Raw genomic sequence first — 19,903 nt, 5'->3', positions numbered from 1 at the left:
AATGCACCTTTTCAAGACAGTAAGGTCTCTGGGTACATTAGTGTGTGTTTGGTTTTCAGTGGTCTCTCCTGCCAGTATCCAGGGTATGATTTATACAGTATTCTAATAATGCTGGTTATGTTTGTTACCTTTCCTTTGAAATTACTGAGATGTGAGAGACCTGGTAGGTTGACAGGGTTCCATTCCTTTGTTATGACTGAGATGTGAGAGGCCTGGTAGGTTGATAGAGTTCTATTCCTTTGTTATGACTGAGATGTGAGAGGCCTGGTAGGTTGATAGAGTTATATTCCTTTGTTATGACTGAGATGTGAGAGGCCTGGTAGGTTGATAGAGTTCTATTCCTTTGTTATGACTGAGATGTGAGAGGCCTGGTAGGTTGACAGGATTCCATTCCTTTGTTATGACTGAGATGTGAGAGACCTGGTAGGTTGATTGGGTTTACATTCCTTTGTTATGACTGAGATGTGAGAGACCTGGTAGGTTGACAGGATTCCATTCCTTTGTTATGACTGAGATGTGAGAGACCTGGTAGGTTGACAGGGTTGCATTCCTTTGTTATGACTGAGATGTGAGAGACCTGGTAGGTTGACAGTGTTCCATTCCTTTGTTATGACTGAGATGTGAGAGACCTGGTAGGTTGACAAGATTCCATTCCTTTGTTATGACTGAGATGTGAGAGGCCTGGTAGGTTGATAGAGTTCCATCATATTGTGTTCATATGGTGAGGTCTTTCAGATCTGTGGTGGAGACAAGGAAAGGAGACAAGGAAAGGAAGGGATCTGGCCTTAGTGTTTGGAAACATTGCTGCTGAATGTGTGAAGTTTATGTTGGAGGCCAGCCAATGTATAGATGGAAAAGAGATCAACATAGGTCACATTCTAACACACACACCCAGGCATAACAACAGCAACACCACTACTGACACTGAGAAAAGGTGTGTGGGTGCGTGTGTGTGTGTGAATGCGTAACAGTACAGAAATACCCTTCAACATCATCATCATCCTTCCTCTCTAATCAGGGAATGATTCAGGCCTGGCAAACCTTGAGGCCCCTAGTATAAACTTCGGAGCCAATCATGGATTGCGGGTGGGTGGCCCCACCTGCTATGCAAATCAGCTGGTGATGTGTGACATGACTTTTGGCCAATCAGGGTGAGGCACTTTGTGAAGAGACATCCAGAATTGACTTAATTGAAGTTAGTGTATTACCCGGATAAACCAGGTACCGCTTGTAGACTTTCTCTGTTGCACTCTTTGTGCCTCTACCCAATTCTTATTATCCTTTCTGATTTCCCCCTTATTGTAGACAAAATGTACAGGGGGGAGTATGTTGTAATATTTAGTCTTTTGTTGTAATTGTTGTAACCCATTGTTTGCTGTTGCTGCACAAATAAAGAAATTACAGTAAATGTCCCCCCACCAGTCGGTATGTCATGTTATATAACATCTTAATCTGTGGCCCATGTAATGTTGTATCTTCAGTTTGTCTAAATGTAGTACAGTGAAAGTGACAACTAAAAGGACAAGACATACTGCTGTCAAGCTCAATGATTTTCTTTATTCATGTTGAAACAAGCTGCAGAAGGTATATAAGTGCTTTAAAATCTCCTATGGAGTCTGATACACAGGTTAATACACACATCTTAATAATAACTATTTCTGGTAGTCAGGATGAGGTTTGTATTTAACATTCACCAATGAACCAATTACTTACTACATTAAAATCTTTAGACAGTGAAAACACATTGTTTGGCTTTAAGAGGATAAGCAGCCTGAATGTCCCTGGATACAATTTAAATCAATGACTCAAGATCAAGAGATTTTCATAGTTAATAATTGTTTGCCTAAAAAGTTTGCAATTCAGGTTACTCCGGGGCTTGGGGATACTCTTTAGTGTGTACACAACATCGCACCAAAGGTTTTTATAATTCTCTTTCTTCAGCACAGCAGTAACTCTGAACACTTCATACGGTGGAATCAACACCTCCTTTTCATAATTCCCCAGTTTGGGGAAGGACTTCAGGTCAGCGCCAAAACATGTCTTTATCTCAAAGCAAGACTTCTCTCAAAATCTTGTACTAATTCCCTTGTCGAGAGAGCTGGAGGCAAAGAAGCCAAATCTGATTACTTTGTTAACTTTACTAACAAACTCCATGTTGGTTCTTCGATACGTGGTGTGACAGGACTTTTGGTTCAGTTTCAGGAGGCGAATGGCGTCAGTCAGCAGGAAGTGAAGGGAGTGGAAGGGGAAGGAGGTGGTGTACTCTGTTCTACTGGTCCGGACTGCTTGGTTGAAATCTTACTTTGACCCCCTGAGTAAGCACAGATAGCCTTGATATGATCATGTGTAAGTTCCTTAGGATTGTACTTGGACTTGTCCTTTTGGAATCGTTTCTTCACTTTCTCAATAGTTGCACATCCTTCTGCCTTCATCCAGGCTTGTTTGAAGATCCCCTCAGTGGAGTTTTCATTTGGAAGATATTCCTCCTGCACTTTCTTGTACATTTTTTCAGTGCAGTGTTTGTACTTGTCGTCAACAGAGTTAGGGACCATGTCTAAGGGTACAGAGAAATTGAGACCAGGCTGACGAAGATGAACCTTTCAGACAATATGGAGGGGAAAAAAATAGAATTTATTAAATTAATTTAAATTCTGTCTCTCTCGTTGTTGATTTATTTTCTTTCTTTCTCAAGTACAGTCTAAATAGTGTAGTGTCTTACCATCTTGGAGTCAACGCCCAAAGTCCAAGCCTGGAAGAAATACATCACAGCAAAGTTAGGATCTTGTGTCTTGCCATGATGTCAAAATATATTGGTCCAATTTCAACTTGCAATGGAGATTAATTGTCTTTTAAGATACAGAACCAGCATTCAAATGTTCAACTTTCAGGGGGTCTTGTTATACCAGGGGTGCTTATTTTCACAGTCCCTCCTCTCTTGCTGAGAACAGACACCTACAGGCACAAGTACCCCTCAAACCACAACCCCCTTACCACAGTACACACACACTTTTTCTCAGTATCAGCAGTGGTGTTGCTGGTGTTAGTCATGTTCACACATAGCTCCCCGGGTGCCGATAACGTTGATTAAGGTAGCCCCCTGCACTTCTCTGATTCAGAAGAGTTGGTTTAAATGTGGAATACACATTTCGGTTGAATGTATTCAGTTGTGCAACTGACTAGGTATTACCTTTCCCTTCACATACTCACACATATACTGTACAGTGTGGTGCCAGGTTGGGACAAAATCCTGCAGTACCTGCTGCACTGAAGAAATAGGGTTGCTTACCCCTGGCCTAGACTAAGCTTGTCTGTCAATCATTCCTTTAGCTGGTTGAATTAAATACTGCCCTCTTCTGGCTGCTGTGAGGAAAGCACGGTGTCAAGACACTAAAGCAGGGTTTACCAAACTCGCTCCATTGGACCCCAAAGGGTGCACGTATGTTTTTTTCCCCTAGCTCTATACAGTTGATTCAACTAATCATCAAGGTTTGATCATTTGAAACAGCTGTGTAGTGCTCTTGCAAAAACCAAAAAGTGCACTCCTTGGGGTCCCGACAACCGAGTTTGGGAAACACTGCCCTGAAGGCCTCTGGGTACATTAGTGTGTTTGATGCCAGTGTCCAGGGTATGATTGAGACCGTATCCCAATATTCTAATAATGCTGGTTATGTTTGTTACCTTTTCTTTGTTATGACTGAGATGTGAGAGACCTGGTAGGTTGATAGAGTTCTATTCCTTTGTTATGACTGAGATGTGAGAGGCCTGGTAGGTTGATAGAGTTCTATTCCTTTGTTATGACTGAGATGTGAGAGGCCTGGTAGGTTGATAGAGTTCTATTCCTTTGTTATGACTGAGATGTGAGAGACCTGGTAGGTTGACAGGGTTCTATTCCTTTGTTATGACTGAGATGTGAGAGGCCTGGTAGGTTGATAGAGTTATATTCCTTTGTTATGACTGAGATGTGAGAGACCTGGTAGGTGGATAGAGTTCTATTCCTTTGTTATGACTGAGATGTGAGAGACCTGGTAGGTTGATAGAGTTATATTCCTTTGTTATGACTGAGATGTGAGAGACCTGGTAGGTTGATAGAGTTCTATTCCTTTGTTATGACTGAGATGTGAGAGACCTGGCAGGTTGATAGAGTTCTATTCCTTTGTTATGACTGAGATGTGAGAGACCTGGTAGGTTGATAGAGTTCTATTCCTTTGTTATGACTGAGATGTGAGAGACCTGGCAGGTTGATAGAGTTCCATCATATTACATTCATGTGATGTGGTGTTTACAAAGGAACGCAGACAAGGAAAGGAGACAAGAGAAGGAAGGGAGCAGATTGAGACTATTGGGACGTGGCCTTAGTGTTTGAGAACATAGCTGATGAATATGTTGTTTATGCTGCAGTCCAGCAACTATATAGATGTCACCTAATGCAGCAGACATATCTGTAGAGGGATGTGAGGTTGCACAGATCAGTAGAGGTCACATTCTAACACACTCACTCACACACGCACGCACACACAGGCAGGAAACACCACACGGTTTCTGAGAATTGTTTGTTCACACTTCTCATACTGGTCTATGTGTGAACATGACTAACAACAGCAACACCACTGCTGGTACTGAGAAAAGGTGTGTGCGTGTGCATGCGTGTGTGTGTGTGAATGCATAACAGTACACGAAGACCCTTCAACATCATCATCATCCTTCCCCTCTATTCAGGGACTGATTCAGGCCTGGAATACTAATAGCCAATATACCACAAATCAATGAATCAACTATCAGGGAATAAGGAAAACCGCAATAAGGCAAACCTTGAGGCCCCAAGTATAAACTTCAGAGCCAATCAAGGATGGCAGAGACGGGGCACCGCCTGCTATGAGAATCAGCTAAAAGTGGGGGACTTTCTCTCTCTCTCTCTTTCTTTTTCTCACTCTCTCTGTCTCTCTGTCTGTCTCTCTGTCTCTTTCTTTCTTTACCTACCTACCTACCTACCTACCTACCTACCTACCTACCTACCTACCTACCTCTACCCAGTCTTTATGGTCCTTTCTGATTTCCCTCTTATTGTAGACTAAATGTCCAGGAGGTTGGAGAGTATGTTGTAGTATTTAGTCATTTGTTGTGATTGTTGTAACCCATTGTTTGATGTTGCTGCACAAAGGAAGAAATGACAGTAAATATTCCCCCCACCAGTTGGTAGTTCCAGCAGAGGTGGGACAAAGTCATTGTTTTACAAGTCACAAGTAAGTCTCAAGTCTTAGCACTCAAGTCCCAAGTCAAGACAGGCAAGTCCGAGGCAAGTCCTAAACTTTGAGTTTAAACAAGTCATATGGGTTCTTCACCAAATGTAATACCATTTCATATTTTTAACACGAGTAATAGTTAGTATATTACATTTACACAAATCATGAGAACTTTAAAATATATCTATATTTATTGCTTTCCAAATAAACATAATATTTCCATGGAACTACATGGGTAGCCATGAGAAAGACCGAATTCACCCACCGACATTCCTCTGCATTGCATTTGTCTCAGATGGCAAAACTTTATTGGCTGCTGTATGATTCAAACTGTTATCCGTTACATGAAGAGTTGATGCGCTGCACACTTTTTTTAATTGTATCATTTTTTACATTTGGGCTTGGAGAGTTAAGTCACGAGTCATTGGTGTTAAAGTCAAAGTCGAGTTGCAAGTCATCATATTTGTGACTTGAGTCTGATTCGAGTCCAAGTCATGGGACACGAGTCCACACCTCTGGCTTCCAGATTCACTTTATTGGACAATTCAACTCGTGTCATGTTATATTACATCTTAATCAGTGGCCCATGTAATGTTGTATCTTCAGACAGTCTAAATGTAGTACAGTGAAAGTGAAAACTAAAAGGACGAGACATACTGTAGTCAAGCTCAATGATTTTCTTTATTCATTTTGCCACAAGCTGCAGAAGGTATATAAGTGCTTTAAAGTCTGATACACAGGTTAATACAAACATCTTAATAATCACTATTTCTGGTAGTCAGGATGAGGTCTTTATGTAACATCCACCAATAAACCAATTATCTTATTACAATAAAAGCTTTAGACACTGAGGACACGTTGTTTGGATTCATTTACTATAAGAAGGATAAGTAGCCGGACTGTTTGATTTCAATTCTATTTAGGGACAATGACTCAAGATCAAGATTTATTTTCTTAATTAATAATTGGCTTCTTAAAAATGTTGAAATGCAGGTTACTCTAAGGTGGGCTTGATACTCTTTAGTTTATACACAACATTGTACCACAGGTTTTCATAATTTTCTCTCTTACTGCACGGCAGTAACTTTGAACGCTTCATTTGGTGGAATTAACACCTCCTTTTCATAATTCCCCATCTCTGGGTAGGACTTCAGGTCAGCGCCAAAACATGTCTTTATCTCAAAGCAGGACTCCTCCCCAAAATATGTCAAGACCTTTAGGAAAGAGCTGGAGGCAAAGAAGCCAAATCTGATGACCTTTTTCACTTCATCGACAAACTCCATGTTCGCTCTTCGATATGTGGTGTGACAGGTCTTTGTTTGTACTTGGACTTGTCCTTTTGGAATCATTCCTTCACATCTATTGCACATCCTTCTGCCTCTATCCAGGCTTGTTTGAAGATCCTTACATTGCTGTTTTCATTTGGAAGATATTCCTCCTGCACCTTCTTGTACATTTTTTCAGTTGGTACTTGTCATCAACGGGGTTAGGGAACATGTCTAAGGATTTGGGGGAATTGAGACCAGGCTGAGATGAACCTTCAGACATTATGGTAGAAAAATACAGGCAAAATGTGTAATAACAGAGGACAATTTTCTATATGTTTTAAATATATGTAAATTTAAACAAATACATATCTAGTATAGAAATAGCTCTCTCTCTCTCTCTCTCTCTAAATATTATTGTATTTTACCATCTTGGAGATCACACCCAAATTCCAAGGCAGGAAAAAATACAGTAAAAGTTAGGATCTTGTGTCTTGTCAAGATGTCAAAATGTGTTGGTCCAATGTCAACTTGTAATGGAGATTAACTGTCTTTAAAGATACAGAATCAGCATTCAAATGTTCAGCTTTCAGGGGGTCTTGTTATACCAGAGCTCTTGTGGTTATGTTCACAGGCACGTACCCCTCAAACCACGAACCCCTTAGCTCAGTACACACACACACACACACACACACACACACACACACACACACACACACACACACACCACACACACACCACACACACACACACACACACACACACACACACACACACACACACACACACACACACACACACACACACACCACACACACATTCAGCTGTGCAACTGACTAGGTATCCCCTGTACATAATCAAACACATACAGTGTGGTGCCTACCCAGGGCCTAGTCAAAGGGTTGTCTGCCTATCATTCCTTTAGCTGGTTGAGTTAAATATTGCCCTCTGCTGGTTGATGTGCAGATTGCACCGTGTCAAGACTGAAGGCCTTTGGGTACATTAGTGTGTGTTTGGATTCAGTGGTCTCTCCTGCCAGTGTCCAGGGTATGATTTATACAGTATTCCAATATTCTAATAATGCTGGTTAAGATTGTTACCTTTTCTTTGTTATGACTGAGATGTGAGAGACCTGGTAGGTTGACAGGGTTCTATTCCTTTGTTATGACTGAGATGTGAGAGGCCTTGTAGGTTGATAGAGTTCTATTCCTTTGTTATGACTGAGATGTGAGAGGCCTTGTAGGTTGATAGAGTTCTATTCCTTTGTTATGACTGAGATGTGAGAGGCCTTGTAGGTTGATAGAGTTCTATTCCTTTGTTATGACTGAGATGTGAGAGGCCTGGTAGGTTGATAGAGTTCTATTCCTTTGTTATGACTGAGATGTGAGAGACCTGGTAGGTTGATAGAGTTCTATTCCTTTGTTATGACTGAGATGTGAGAGACCTGGTAGGTTGATAGAGTTATATTCCTTTGTTATGACTGAGATGTGAGAGGCCTGGTAGGTTGATAGAGTTCTATTCCTTTGTTATGACTGAGATGTGAGAGGCCTTGTAGGTTGATAGAGTTATATTCCTTTGTTATGACTGAGATGTGAGAGGCCTGGTAGGTTGATAGAGTTCTATTCCTTTGTTATGACTGAGATGTGAGAGGCCTGGTAGGTTGATAGAGTTCTATTCCTTTGTTATGACTGAGATGTGAGAGGCCTGGTAGGTTGATAGAGTTCTATTCCTTTGTTATGACTGAGATGTGAGAGGCCTGGTAGGTTGATAGAGTTCTATTCCTTTGTTATGACTGAGATGTGAGAGGCCTGGTAGGTTGATAGAGTTCTATTCCTTTGTTATGACTGAGATGTGAGAGGCCTTGTAGGTTGATAGAGTTATATTCCTTTGTTATGACTGAGATGTGAGAGGCCTGGTAGGTTGATAGAGTTCTATTCCTTTGTTATGACTGAGATGTGAGAGGCCTGGTAGGTTGATAGAGTTCTATTCCTTTGTTATGACTGAGATGTGAGAGGCCTGGTAGGTTGATAGAGTTCTATTCCTTTGTTATGACTGAGATGTGAGAGGCCTTGTAGGTTGATAGAGTTCCATCTTATTGCATTCATATGGTGAGGTCTTTCTGATCTGTGATAGGAGATAAGGAAATGGGACAGGAAGAGGACGGAAGCAGATTGAGAATATTGGGATGTGGCCTTAGTGGTTGGGCCTCTGACTGTGTAGTTTATGGTGGTGTCCAGCCACTGACTGTGTAGTTTATGGTGGAGTCCAGCCAGTGACTGTGTAGTTTATGGTGGAGTCCAGCCACTGGCTGTGTAGTTTATGGTGGAGTCCAGCCACTGACTGTGTAGTTTAAGGTGGAGTCCAGCCACTGACTGTGTAGTTTATGGTGGAGTCCAGCCACTGGCTGTGTAGTTTATGGTGGAGTCCAGCCACTGACTGTGTAGTTTATGGTGGAGTCCAGCCACTGACTGTGTAGTTTATGGTGGAGTCCAGCCACTGACTGTGTAGTTTATGGTGGAGTCCAGCCACTGACTGTGTAGTTTATGGTGGAGTCCAGCCACTGACTGTGTAGTTTATGGTGGAGTCCAGTCACTGACTGTGTAGTTTATGGTGGAGTCCAGCCACTGTATAGTTAGAACCTAATCCAACAGTTATATTGTTGACACAGATTAATACAGGTCCCATTGCACGCAGGCATACACACACACACACGCACGCACACACACACACACACACACACTGGACACACTCTTTTGTCTCCATAAGACACAAAAAAGTCACATGAATAACAGTGTTTGTTCAGGAGAATGTTGCCATTGTTAAACACTAATGTCGTTCAGAATGTCAACACTCGTTATTTACCAAGAAAGGGAGAGAAAAGGTTGAAGTAGGTCCCATCACCCTGTTACTGCCTCAATACAGGGACATTTTATTAGTCCCCATCACCCTGTTACTGCCTCAATACAGGGACATTTTATTAGTCCCCATCACCCTGTTACTGCCTCAATACAGGGACATTTTATTAGTCCACCATCACCCTGTTACTGTTTCAATACAGGGACATTTTATTAGTCCCCATCACCCTGTTACTGCCTCAATACAGGGACATTTTATTAGTCCCCATCACCCTGTTACTGCCTCAATACAGGGACATTTTATTAGTCCCCATCACCCTGTTACTGCCTCAATACAGGGACATTTTATTAGTCCCCATCACCCTGTTACTGCCTCAATACAGGGACATTTTATTAGTCCCCATCACCCTGTTACTGCCTCAATACAGGGACATTTTATTAGTCCCCATCACCCTATTACTGCCTCAATACAGGGACATTTTATTAGTCCCCATCACCCTGTTACTGCCTCAATACAGGGACATTTTATTAGTCCCCATCACCCTGTTACTGCCTCAATACAGGGACATTTTATTAGTCCCCATCACCCTGTTACTGCCTCAATACAGGGACATTTTATTAGTCCCCATCACCCTGTTACTGCCTCAATACAGGGACATTTTATTAGTCCCCATCACCCTGTTACTGCCTCAATACAGGGACATTTTATTAGTCCCCATCACCCTGTTACTGCCTCAATACAGGGACATTTTATTAGTCCCCATCACCCTGTTACTGCCTCAATACAGGGACATTTTATTAGTCCCCATCACCCTGTTACTGCCTCAATACAGGGACATTTTATTAGTGTTTGTATTGGACCTGTGTGGTTTTAGTCCAAGCTTAGCGTGTCATTCGGGTAGAAGTACAATAACACACATGGACACCAGCACACACAGTGGATGTTAAGAGTTGCCCCTGTGGGTGACTGTATCCAAACAGTGGAAGGCTAGAGAAGGAGGAGACATTGGCACACACACACACACACACACACATGCACACGCACACACAAACAATCACAGGTTTCTACAGATTTTAAAGTGGGTGTCAATGTTTTCTCAAGAACAGAATGTTGGATGTCTGCATTCCAGCAACGTTCATCAAACATTCTGATGTGTTTGGATAAAATGGTGCCATTGTTGTACTTCTGACCACTAAAGTTACAGTAACTGAGGTTGTGTTATAAACTGGGTGGTTCCAGCCCTGAATGCTGATATGCTGACAGCTGTGGTATATCAGACTGTATACCACAGGTATGACAAAACATGTATATTTACTGCTCTAGTTATGCTGGTAACCAGTTTATAATGGCAATAAGGCGCCTCAGGGGTTTGTGATATATGGCCAATATACCACCACCAAGGGCTGTATGCAGGCACTCCACGTTGAGTCATGTGTAAGAACTGCCCTTAGCCGGGGTATATTGGCCATATACCACACCCCCTTGGACCTTATTGATTGATTATACCACATCATACAGTACTGCTAGTGTTACAAAATCTAGCAAAAGTGAAACACATTGACAGTTAAGAACTGAGGTCCTGTTTCTCTTGGCTGATAATGTGTCCCTAGTAATGTAAGGGTGGTGGTTTCGATTCCCGCTGATTCACAGACCCTATACTAAAGATGTGTGCACACACTGTACTATAAATCACTTAGGATAGTTGATGAAAAATGAACATAACATTTTACTGAGTTACAGTTCATATAAGGAAATCAGTCAATTTAAATAAATTCAATAGGCACTAATATATGGATGACTGGGAATACAGATACAGTATGAATCTTTTGGTCATAGATACCTTAAACAAAACGTAGGGGCGTGGATCAGAATAACATTCAATATCTCCTTCACATAGAGTTGATCAGGCTGTTGATTGTGGCCTGTGGGAATGTTGTCCCAATCCTCTTCAATGGCTGTGGGAATGTTGTCCCACTCCTCTTCAATGGCTGTGGGAATGTTGTCCCACTCCTCTTCAATGGCTGTGGGAATGTTGTCCCACTCCTCTTCAATGGCTGTGGGAATGTTGTCCCACTCCTCTTCAATGGCTGTGGGAATGTTGTCCCACTCCTCTTCAATGGCTGTGGGAATGTTGTCCCACCCCTCTTCAATGGCTGTGGGGATGTTGTCCCACTCCTCTTCAATGGCTGTGGGAATGTTGTCCCACTCCTCTTCAATGGCTGTGGGAATGTTGTCCCACTCCTCTTCAATGGCTGTGGGAATGTTGTCCCACTCCACTTCAATGGATGTGGGAATGTTGTCCCACTCCTCTTCAATGGCTGTGGGAATGTTTTCCCACTCCTCTTCAATGACTGTGGGAATGTTGTCCCAATCCTCTTCAATGCCTGTGGGAATGTTTTCCCACTCCTCTTCAATGACTGTGGGAATGTTGTCCCACTCCTCTTCAATGCCTGTGGGAATGTTGTCCCACTCCTCTTCAATGGCTGTGGGAATGTTGTCCCACTCCTCTTCAATGGCTGTGGGAATGTTGTCCCACTCCTCTTCAATGGCTGTGGGAATGTTGTCCCAATCCTCTTCAATGGCTGTGGGAATGTTGTCCCACTCCTCTTCAATGACTGTGGGAATGTTGTCCCACTCCTCTTCAATGGCTGTGGGAATGTTGTCCCACTCCTCTTCAATGGCTGTGGGAATGTTGTCCCAATCCTCTTCAATGACTGTGGGAATGTTGTCCCACTCCTATTCAATGACTTGTGAAGGTGGTGGATAATGTCTGGAACTGGAACAAGCTGTCGTACACGTCAATCCATAGCATCCCAAACATGCTCAATGGGTGACATGTCTGGTGAGTATGCAAGCCATGGAAGAAATGGGACATTTTCAGCTTTGTGGAAATGTGTACAGATCCTTGCGACAGGGGGATGTGCATTATCATGCTGATACATGAGGTGATGGCTGCGGATGAAAGGCAGAACAATGGGCCTAAGGATCTCACCACGGTATCTCTGTGCATTCAAATTGCCTTTGATAAAATGCAATTGTGTTCATTGTCCATAGCTTATGCCTGCCCATACCATAACCCCACCGCCACCACGGGCACTCTGTTCACAACGTTGATATCAGCAAACCGCTCGATCACGCAAATGTGAAGAACGCATTTGCGTGCCAGTTGCCATCGAAGGTGAACATTTGCCCACTGAAGTTGATTACAATGTCAGGTCAAGACCCTGATGAGGATGACAAGCATGCAGATGTGTTTGCCTGAAGCAGTTTCTGACAGTTTATGCAGAAATTCTTTGCTTGTGCAAACCCACAGTTTAATCAGCAGTCTGGGTGGCTTTTCTCAGACGATCCCGGTAGGTGAAGAAGCCGGATGTGGAGGTCCTGGGCTGGCGTGGTGGTTAAACGTGGTCTGCGGTTGAGAGGCCGGTTGGACGTACTGCCAAATTCTCTAATATTACGTTGGGGGCGGCTTATGGGTAGGGAAATTACCATTAATTTGTGAGGCAACAACTTTGGTGGACATTCCTGCATTCAGCATGCCAAATGCACGTTCCCTCAAAACTTGAGACATCTGTGGCATTGAGTTGTGTGACAAAACTTCACATTTTAGAGTGGCCTTTTTTGTCCCCAGCGCATTACCTGTGTAATGATCATGCTGTTTAATCAGCTTCTTGATATGCCACACATGTCAGGCGAATGGATTATTTTGGCAAAAGAGAAATGCTCACTAACAGGGATGTAAACAAATCTGTGCACAAAATCTGAGAGAAATAAGCTTTTTGTGCATTTGGAACATTTCTGGGATCTTTTATTTCTGCTCATGAAACATGAGACCAACACTGTACATGTTGCGTTTATATTTTTGTTCAGTATTTAACAGGCTTCTCTGTTGAAGGTGAACATGAGAAAAGAGTGTATTTTGGAGACAGTTATCACCTACCAATATAACGATACTGTAAATCACCTTATTGGAAGACATGTTTAACTTTCATGTGGTACTACAGTATGCAAAAAGATATTGTATGATGTTGTCAGGCTACAGTCTTGATTCTCCACTCTGTTCCTGATGTTGTGTTGTCAGGCTACAGCCATGATTCTCTACTCTGTTCCTGATGTTGTGTTGTCAGGATACAGCCATGATTCTCCACTCTGTTCCTGATGTTGTGTTGTCAGGATACAGCCATGATTCTCCACTCTGTTCCTGATGTTGTGTTGTCAGGCTACAGCCATGATTCTCCTCTCTGTTCCTGATGTTGTGTTGTCAGGATACAGCCATGATTCTCCACTCTGTTCCTGATGTTGTGTTGTCAGGCTACAGCCATGATTCTCCACTCTGTTCCTGATGATGTTGTGTTGTCAGGCTACAGCCATGATTCTCCACTCTGTTCCTTATGTTGTGTTGTCAGGCTACAGCCATGATTCTCCACTCTGTTCCTGATGTTGTGTTGTCAGGCTACAGCCATGATTCTCCACTCTGTTCCTGATGTTGTGTTGTCAGGCCACTTTGTTCTTGATGTTGTTTTGTCAAGGCTACAGCCTTGATTCTCCACTCTGTTCCTGATGATGTTGTGTTGTCAGGCTACAGCCTTGATTCTCCACTATGTTCCTGATGATGTTGTGTTGTCAGGCTACAGCCTTGATTCTCCACTCTGTTCCTGATGATGTTGTGTTGTCAGGCTACAGCCATGATTCTCCACTCTGTTCCTGGTGTTGTGTTGTCCGGCTACAGTCTTGATTCTCCTCTGTGTTTCTACTGGTAGCCTGTATGTGTATTATTTAATTGAACCTTCATTTATACAGGTTATTCTCCTTGGGATATCTTTTACAGTAAAGGCCTGTTGTAACTTGTACCAGTACTGTGCTGTTCCATCTAGCTCCACGTCAAGGTCTTTACATGGCTGTTAGTCTGTTTGTTTGTATCTTGTACTGTGCTGTTCCATCTAGCTCCACGTCAAGGTCTTTACATGGCTGTTAGTCTGTTTGTATCTTGTACTGTGCTGTTCCATCTAGCTCCACGTCAAGGTCTTTACATGTCTGTTAGTCTGTTTGTATCTTGTACTGTACTGTTCCATCTAGCTCCACGTCAAGGTCTTTACATGGCTGTTAGTCTGTTTGTTTGTATCTTGTACTGTACTGTTCCATCTAGCTCCACGTCAAGGTCTTTACATGGCTGTTAGTCTGTTTGTATCTTGTACTGTACTGTGCTGTTTCTGTGGAAGAATGCTTCGAATGCTCTGACTCATGCAAGGATTGCTCTATCATAACCTTTGTGAGAAACAGAGAAATAAACGATGAGAAATAAAACTATGAGAAAAAAAACTATGTAAATCAAAACAAGGTGGAGAAACTGTCATCTCTGGTGAAAGTTACTCAACTGGGAAAGAGTAATCTCCCTCTTCAGACAAAATGTGTTCTTTGTATTAAATACCTCTCAATCAAACAATAAAGGTGTATTAATTTAGGATGAATGGCTTTGGATGGTGTTTGTGTTGTATGTGTTACCTGTGTTAATGTCATTGTAGGTGGAACACTCAGGAGGTGGTTTAAATAAACAAGGGATAGTTTCACTCAACCTGTTTTTCTATCACTTTCTCTCCTTCAATCAGTGGGAATGACATTAAACTCATCTTTGACTCCTCCCTATATCTCTCTCTCTCTCCCTCTACCACTCTCTCTCTCTCTATCTCTACCACTCTCTCTCCCCACTCAATCTTTCTCTCTGTGTTTAGTAATTGTATTGTTCCTCAGTGTATTTTGTGTGATTGTTGAGTATTCACACATGAAGTGTCTGTCATCACCACCTCTGAGTAAACAGCAGACACCTCCTTCCCAAAGCATACAGATTGTTTGTAGTATACAGAAGCTTTGACTAACCTTCATTCATACGTTCATTATCTCCTCTGTCATCCCTCTCTCTTCCACTCCCTCCCTCTATACAACTCTCTGTCATCCCTCTCTCTTCCACTCCCTCCCTCTATACAACTCTCTGGTATCCCTCTCTCTTCCACTCCCTCCCTCTATACAACTCTCTGTCATCCCTCTCTCTTCCACTCCCTCCCTCTATACAACTCTCTGTCATCCCTCTCTCTTCCACTCCCTCCCTCTATACAACTCTCTGGTATCCCTCTCTCTTCCACTCCCTCCCTCTATACAACTCTCTGGTATCCCTCCCTCTATACAACTCTCTGGTGTCCCTCCCTCTATACAACTCTCTGGTGTCCCTCCCTCTATACAACTCTCTGGTGTCCCTCCCTCTATACAACGCTCTGGTGTCCCTCCCGCTATACAACTCTCTGGTATCCCTCCCTCTATACAACTCTCTGGTATCCCTCCCTCTATACAACTCTCTGGTATCCCTCCCTCTTTACAACTCTCTGGTATCCCTCCCTCTATACAACTCTCTGGTATCCCTCCCTCTTTACAACTCTCTGGTATCCCTCCCTCTATACAACTCTCTGGTATCCCTCCCTCTATACAACTCTCTGGTATCCCTCCCTCTTTACAGCTCTCTGGTATCCCTCCCTCTTTACAACTCTCTGGTATCCCTCCCTCTATACAACTCTCTGGTATCCCTCCCTCTTTACAACTCTCTGTCATTCACGTTTTCCTTTCTCATGTTCTTCTAAGACTGTGATATTATTTTTCCTGTCAGGTCCCTCTCCTTTTCTCTATATTTCCTCCGTCTCTCTCTCTGTCCTTTAAAGACTCTTGTCCTTTCTGGACATCTGTAGCATCCTGCTACTGTACTTTATGTAAAACTGGAATGAATGGCTCTACTTCTATGTTACCTTCCGCCTGACCATTGACAGGAAATGAGAGTGACCGTATTGCCATGGAAATGAAAGTGAAAGCAAATGACAATTGGATGAAGAAGTAACCTGACAGGGTAATTGTGTCAGAACAGTGGAAGGCCAGAAAAGGAGAATCCTTTGGTTCTCTCTTATACATCACTAAAGGTTGAATCCTAACTTCAGGTCCAATTTTCATTTAGTCTCCATATGACATCAATGCATTACTAAGTGAATGTTTGACTTAAGTGGAAGTTAGGATTCACCCCTGCGTGTAATTGTGATGAAACAGTGGAACGCCAGAAAAGGATACTTTAGCACACACACACACGCGCGCACGCGTGCACACACACTGAGGCATCTAAAACATAGGGGGCTTCTGAGGGGAAGACGGCTCATACTAATGGCATGGAAACCATGTTTGATATTATTCTATTGACTCCGTTCCAGACATTATTATGAGCCATCCTTCCCTCAGCAGCCTCCACTGATCTCTGGTATCCCTCCCTCTATACAACTCTCTGGTATCCCTCCCTCTATACAACTCTCTGGTATCCCTCCCTCTATACAACTCTCTGGTATCCCTCCCTCTATACAACTCTCTGGTATCCCTCCCTCTATACAAGTCTCTGGTATCCCTCCCTCTATACAACTCTCTGGTATCCCTCCCTCTATACAACTCTCTGGTGTCCCTCCCTCTATACAACTCTCTGGTATCCCTCTCTCTCACATCCCTCCCTCTATACAACTCTCTGGTATCCCTCCCTCTATACAACTCTCTGGTATCCCTCCCTCTATACAACTATCTGGTATCCCTCCCTCTATACAACTCTCTGGTATCCCTCCCTCTATACAACTCTCTGGTGTCCCTCCCTCTTTACAACTCTCTGTCATTCACGTTTTCCTTTCTCATGTTCTTCTAAGACTGTGATATTATTTTTCCTGTCAGGTCCCTCTCCTTTTCTCCATATTTCCTCCGTCTCTCTCTCTCTGTCCTTTAAAGACTCTTGTCCTTTCTGGACATCTGTAGCATCCTGCTAATGTACTTCATGTAGAACTGGAATGATTGGCTCTACTTCTATGTTACCTTCCACCTGACCATTGACAGGAAATGAGAGTGACCTGATTGCCATGGAAATGAAAGTGAAAGCAAATGACAATTGGATGAAGAAGTAACCTGACAGGGTAATTGTGTCAGAACAGTGGAAGGCCAGAAAAGGAGAATCCTTTGGTTCTCTCTTATACATCACTAAAGGTTGAATCCTAACTTCAGGTCCAATTTTCATTTAGTCTCCATATGACATCAATGCATTACTAAGTGAATGTTTGACTTAAGTGGAAGTTAGGATTCACCCCTGCGTGTAATTGTGATGAAACAGTGGAACGCCAGAAAAGGATACTTTAGCACACACACACACGCGCGCACGCGTGCACACACACTGAGGCATCTAAAACATAGGGGGCTTCTGAAGGGAAGATGGCTCATACTAATGGCATGGAAACCATGTTTGATATTATTCTATTGACTCCGTTCCAGACATTATTATGAGCCGTCCTTCCCTCAGCAGCCTCCACTGATCTCTGGTATCCCTCCCTCTATACAACTCTCTGGTATCCCTCCCTCTATACAACTCTCTGGTATCCCTCCCTCTATACAACTCTCTGGTATCCCTCCCTCTATACAACTCTCTGGTATCCCTCCCTCTATACAACTCTCTGGTTTCCCTCCCTCTATACAACTCTCTGGTATCCCTCTCTCTCTCATCCCTCCCTCACAATGCACATTCACTCATCAAACATGAAATATCACTTTTCTCCTATGATTTGCTAAATGCTGCTTCTCTTATTGAACTAAGAAAAAACAGACAACAGCTGACAGAGAAAAAAAGGCCTTCATGGGAATCAAAAGTTAACCATTTGTTATGAGATACATCACTTCACAGAATGTCCCCTAAACGGCACCCTATTCCTTAAATAGTGCACTACAGTTGACCAGGACTCATAGGGCCCATAGGACTCATAGGGCTCATAGTGCTCATAGGACTCATAGAACTCATAGGGCTCATAGTGCTCATAGGACTCATAGAACTCATAGGGCTCATAGTGCTCATAGGACTCATAGAACTCATAGGGCTCATAGTGCTCATAGGACTCATAGTGCTCATAGCACTCATAGAACTCATAGTGCTCATAGTGCTCATAGGACTCATAGTGCTCATAGGGTTCATATTCATTATAGAACTCATAGAGCTCATAGGACTCATAGAGCTCATAGTCCTCACAGTGCTCATAGTTCTCATAGAACTCAGTGCTCATAATGCTCATAGTGCTCATAGTGCTCATAGGACTCATAGAGCTCATAGTCCTCATAGTGCTCATAGTCCTCATAGAACTCAGTGCTCACAATGCTCATAGTGCTCATAGTGCTCATAGGACTCATATGACTCATATGGCTCTCAGGACTCATAGGACTCATAGTGCTCATAGTGCGCATAGAGGTCATAGGGCTCATAGGGATCATAGGGCTCATAGTGCTCATATGAGTCATGGTGCTTATAGGACTTATTGTGCTCATTGGACTCATAGTGCTCATTGGACTCATGGTGCTTATAGGAATTATTGTGCTCATAGGACTCATGGTGCTTATAGGACTTATTGTGCTCATAGGACTCATGTATATGGAAAAGGGTGTCATTTGGTACACTGCCTTTATGTGTATTTGAGTCAGACCTCCTCAACACGGACAGTAAGGCCTCTCCCACTGTCCTCCCACTGCTCTGACACACACACACACACACACACACACACACCGTAAACACGTACTGTACACACACAGCCCTCCTCTTCCTGTGTATCTGGAGGAGTGTTCTGTTTGGGAATTCTTGTCACGGCCACCTGAACACTGAATGAGTGACTTCCCCTCCCCTCGTCACTCCACCCAGGTGTAGCAAGTTATAAGGGAGCAGAATGAGCCCACACACAAACTGATAAGGACAAAGAATGTCAAACACACAGAGAATACTGTACACACACACTTGAAGTCTACTTCCACCACCACTCCCAACGTGGACATCGGGACTTCACGACTCACAGGTAAAACACACATTTTAATGTCATTTTAATGAATTCTTTGTCAACTTTGTGTATTTTAGACTTCATCTATAGTTAATTTCGCACTGTTTATGGAAAGTATTAGAATGGAAAATTGTATGTAAATTTGAGTTTTCTTAAAGTGCGTTCGTTAGATAACTAACTACAAGTTATTTTAGTCATATGTACAATGTGATCTGAGATATGGTCAGGACTTAAGTGAGAATATTTCTGTCTCCCCTCCCTTTTCTCTCTCATGCCTCCCCCTTCATTCCCTTGTCTCTCTCATACTTCCCTCTTCATTCCCTTGTCTCTCTCATGCCTCCCTCTTCATTCCCTTTTCTCTCTCATGCCTCCCTCTTCATTCCCTTGTCTCTCTCATACATCCCTCTTCATTCCCTTGTCTCTCATGCCTCCCCCTTCATTCCCTTTTCTCTCTCATGCTTCCCTCTTCATTCCCTTGTCTCTCTCATGCTTCCCTCTTCATTCCCTTGTCTCTCTCATGCTTCCCTCTTCATTCCCTTGTCTCTCTCATGCCTCCCCCTTCATTCCCTTTCTCTCTCATGCTTCCCTCTTCATTCCCTTGTCTCTCTCATGCTTCCCTCTTCATTCCCTTGTCTCTCTCATGCTTCCCTCTTCATTCCCTTGTCTCTCTCATGCTTCC

At 43.0% G+C, this 19,903-nt stretch overlaps 2 pseudogenes; both read right to left on the bottom strand.

Moving 5' to 3' along the window:
• Positions 1 to 1,797: 1,797 nt before the first annotated feature.
• Positions 1,798 to 3,048, bottom strand: LOC139375528 (T-cell ecto-ADP-ribosyltransferase 2-like; annotated as a pseudogene).
• A 3,146-nt stretch (positions 3,049 to 6,194) lies between these two features.
• LOC139375527 (T-cell ecto-ADP-ribosyltransferase 1-like) lies at positions 6,195 to 18,519 on the bottom strand (annotated as a pseudogene).
• Positions 18,520 to 19,903: the final 1,384 nt, after the last annotated feature.

Source organism: Oncorhynchus clarkii, chromosome 19 (genome assembly GCF_045791955.1).
Source record: "Oncorhynchus clarkii lewisi isolate Uvic-CL-2024 chromosome 19, UVic_Ocla_1.0, whole genome shotgun sequence".
NCBI lineage: Eukaryota > Metazoa > Chordata > Actinopteri > Salmoniformes > Salmonidae > Oncorhynchus > Oncorhynchus clarkii.
Note: the sequence above shows the minus strand (reverse complement) of the source record. Positions and strands in the feature narration are given on the sequence as shown.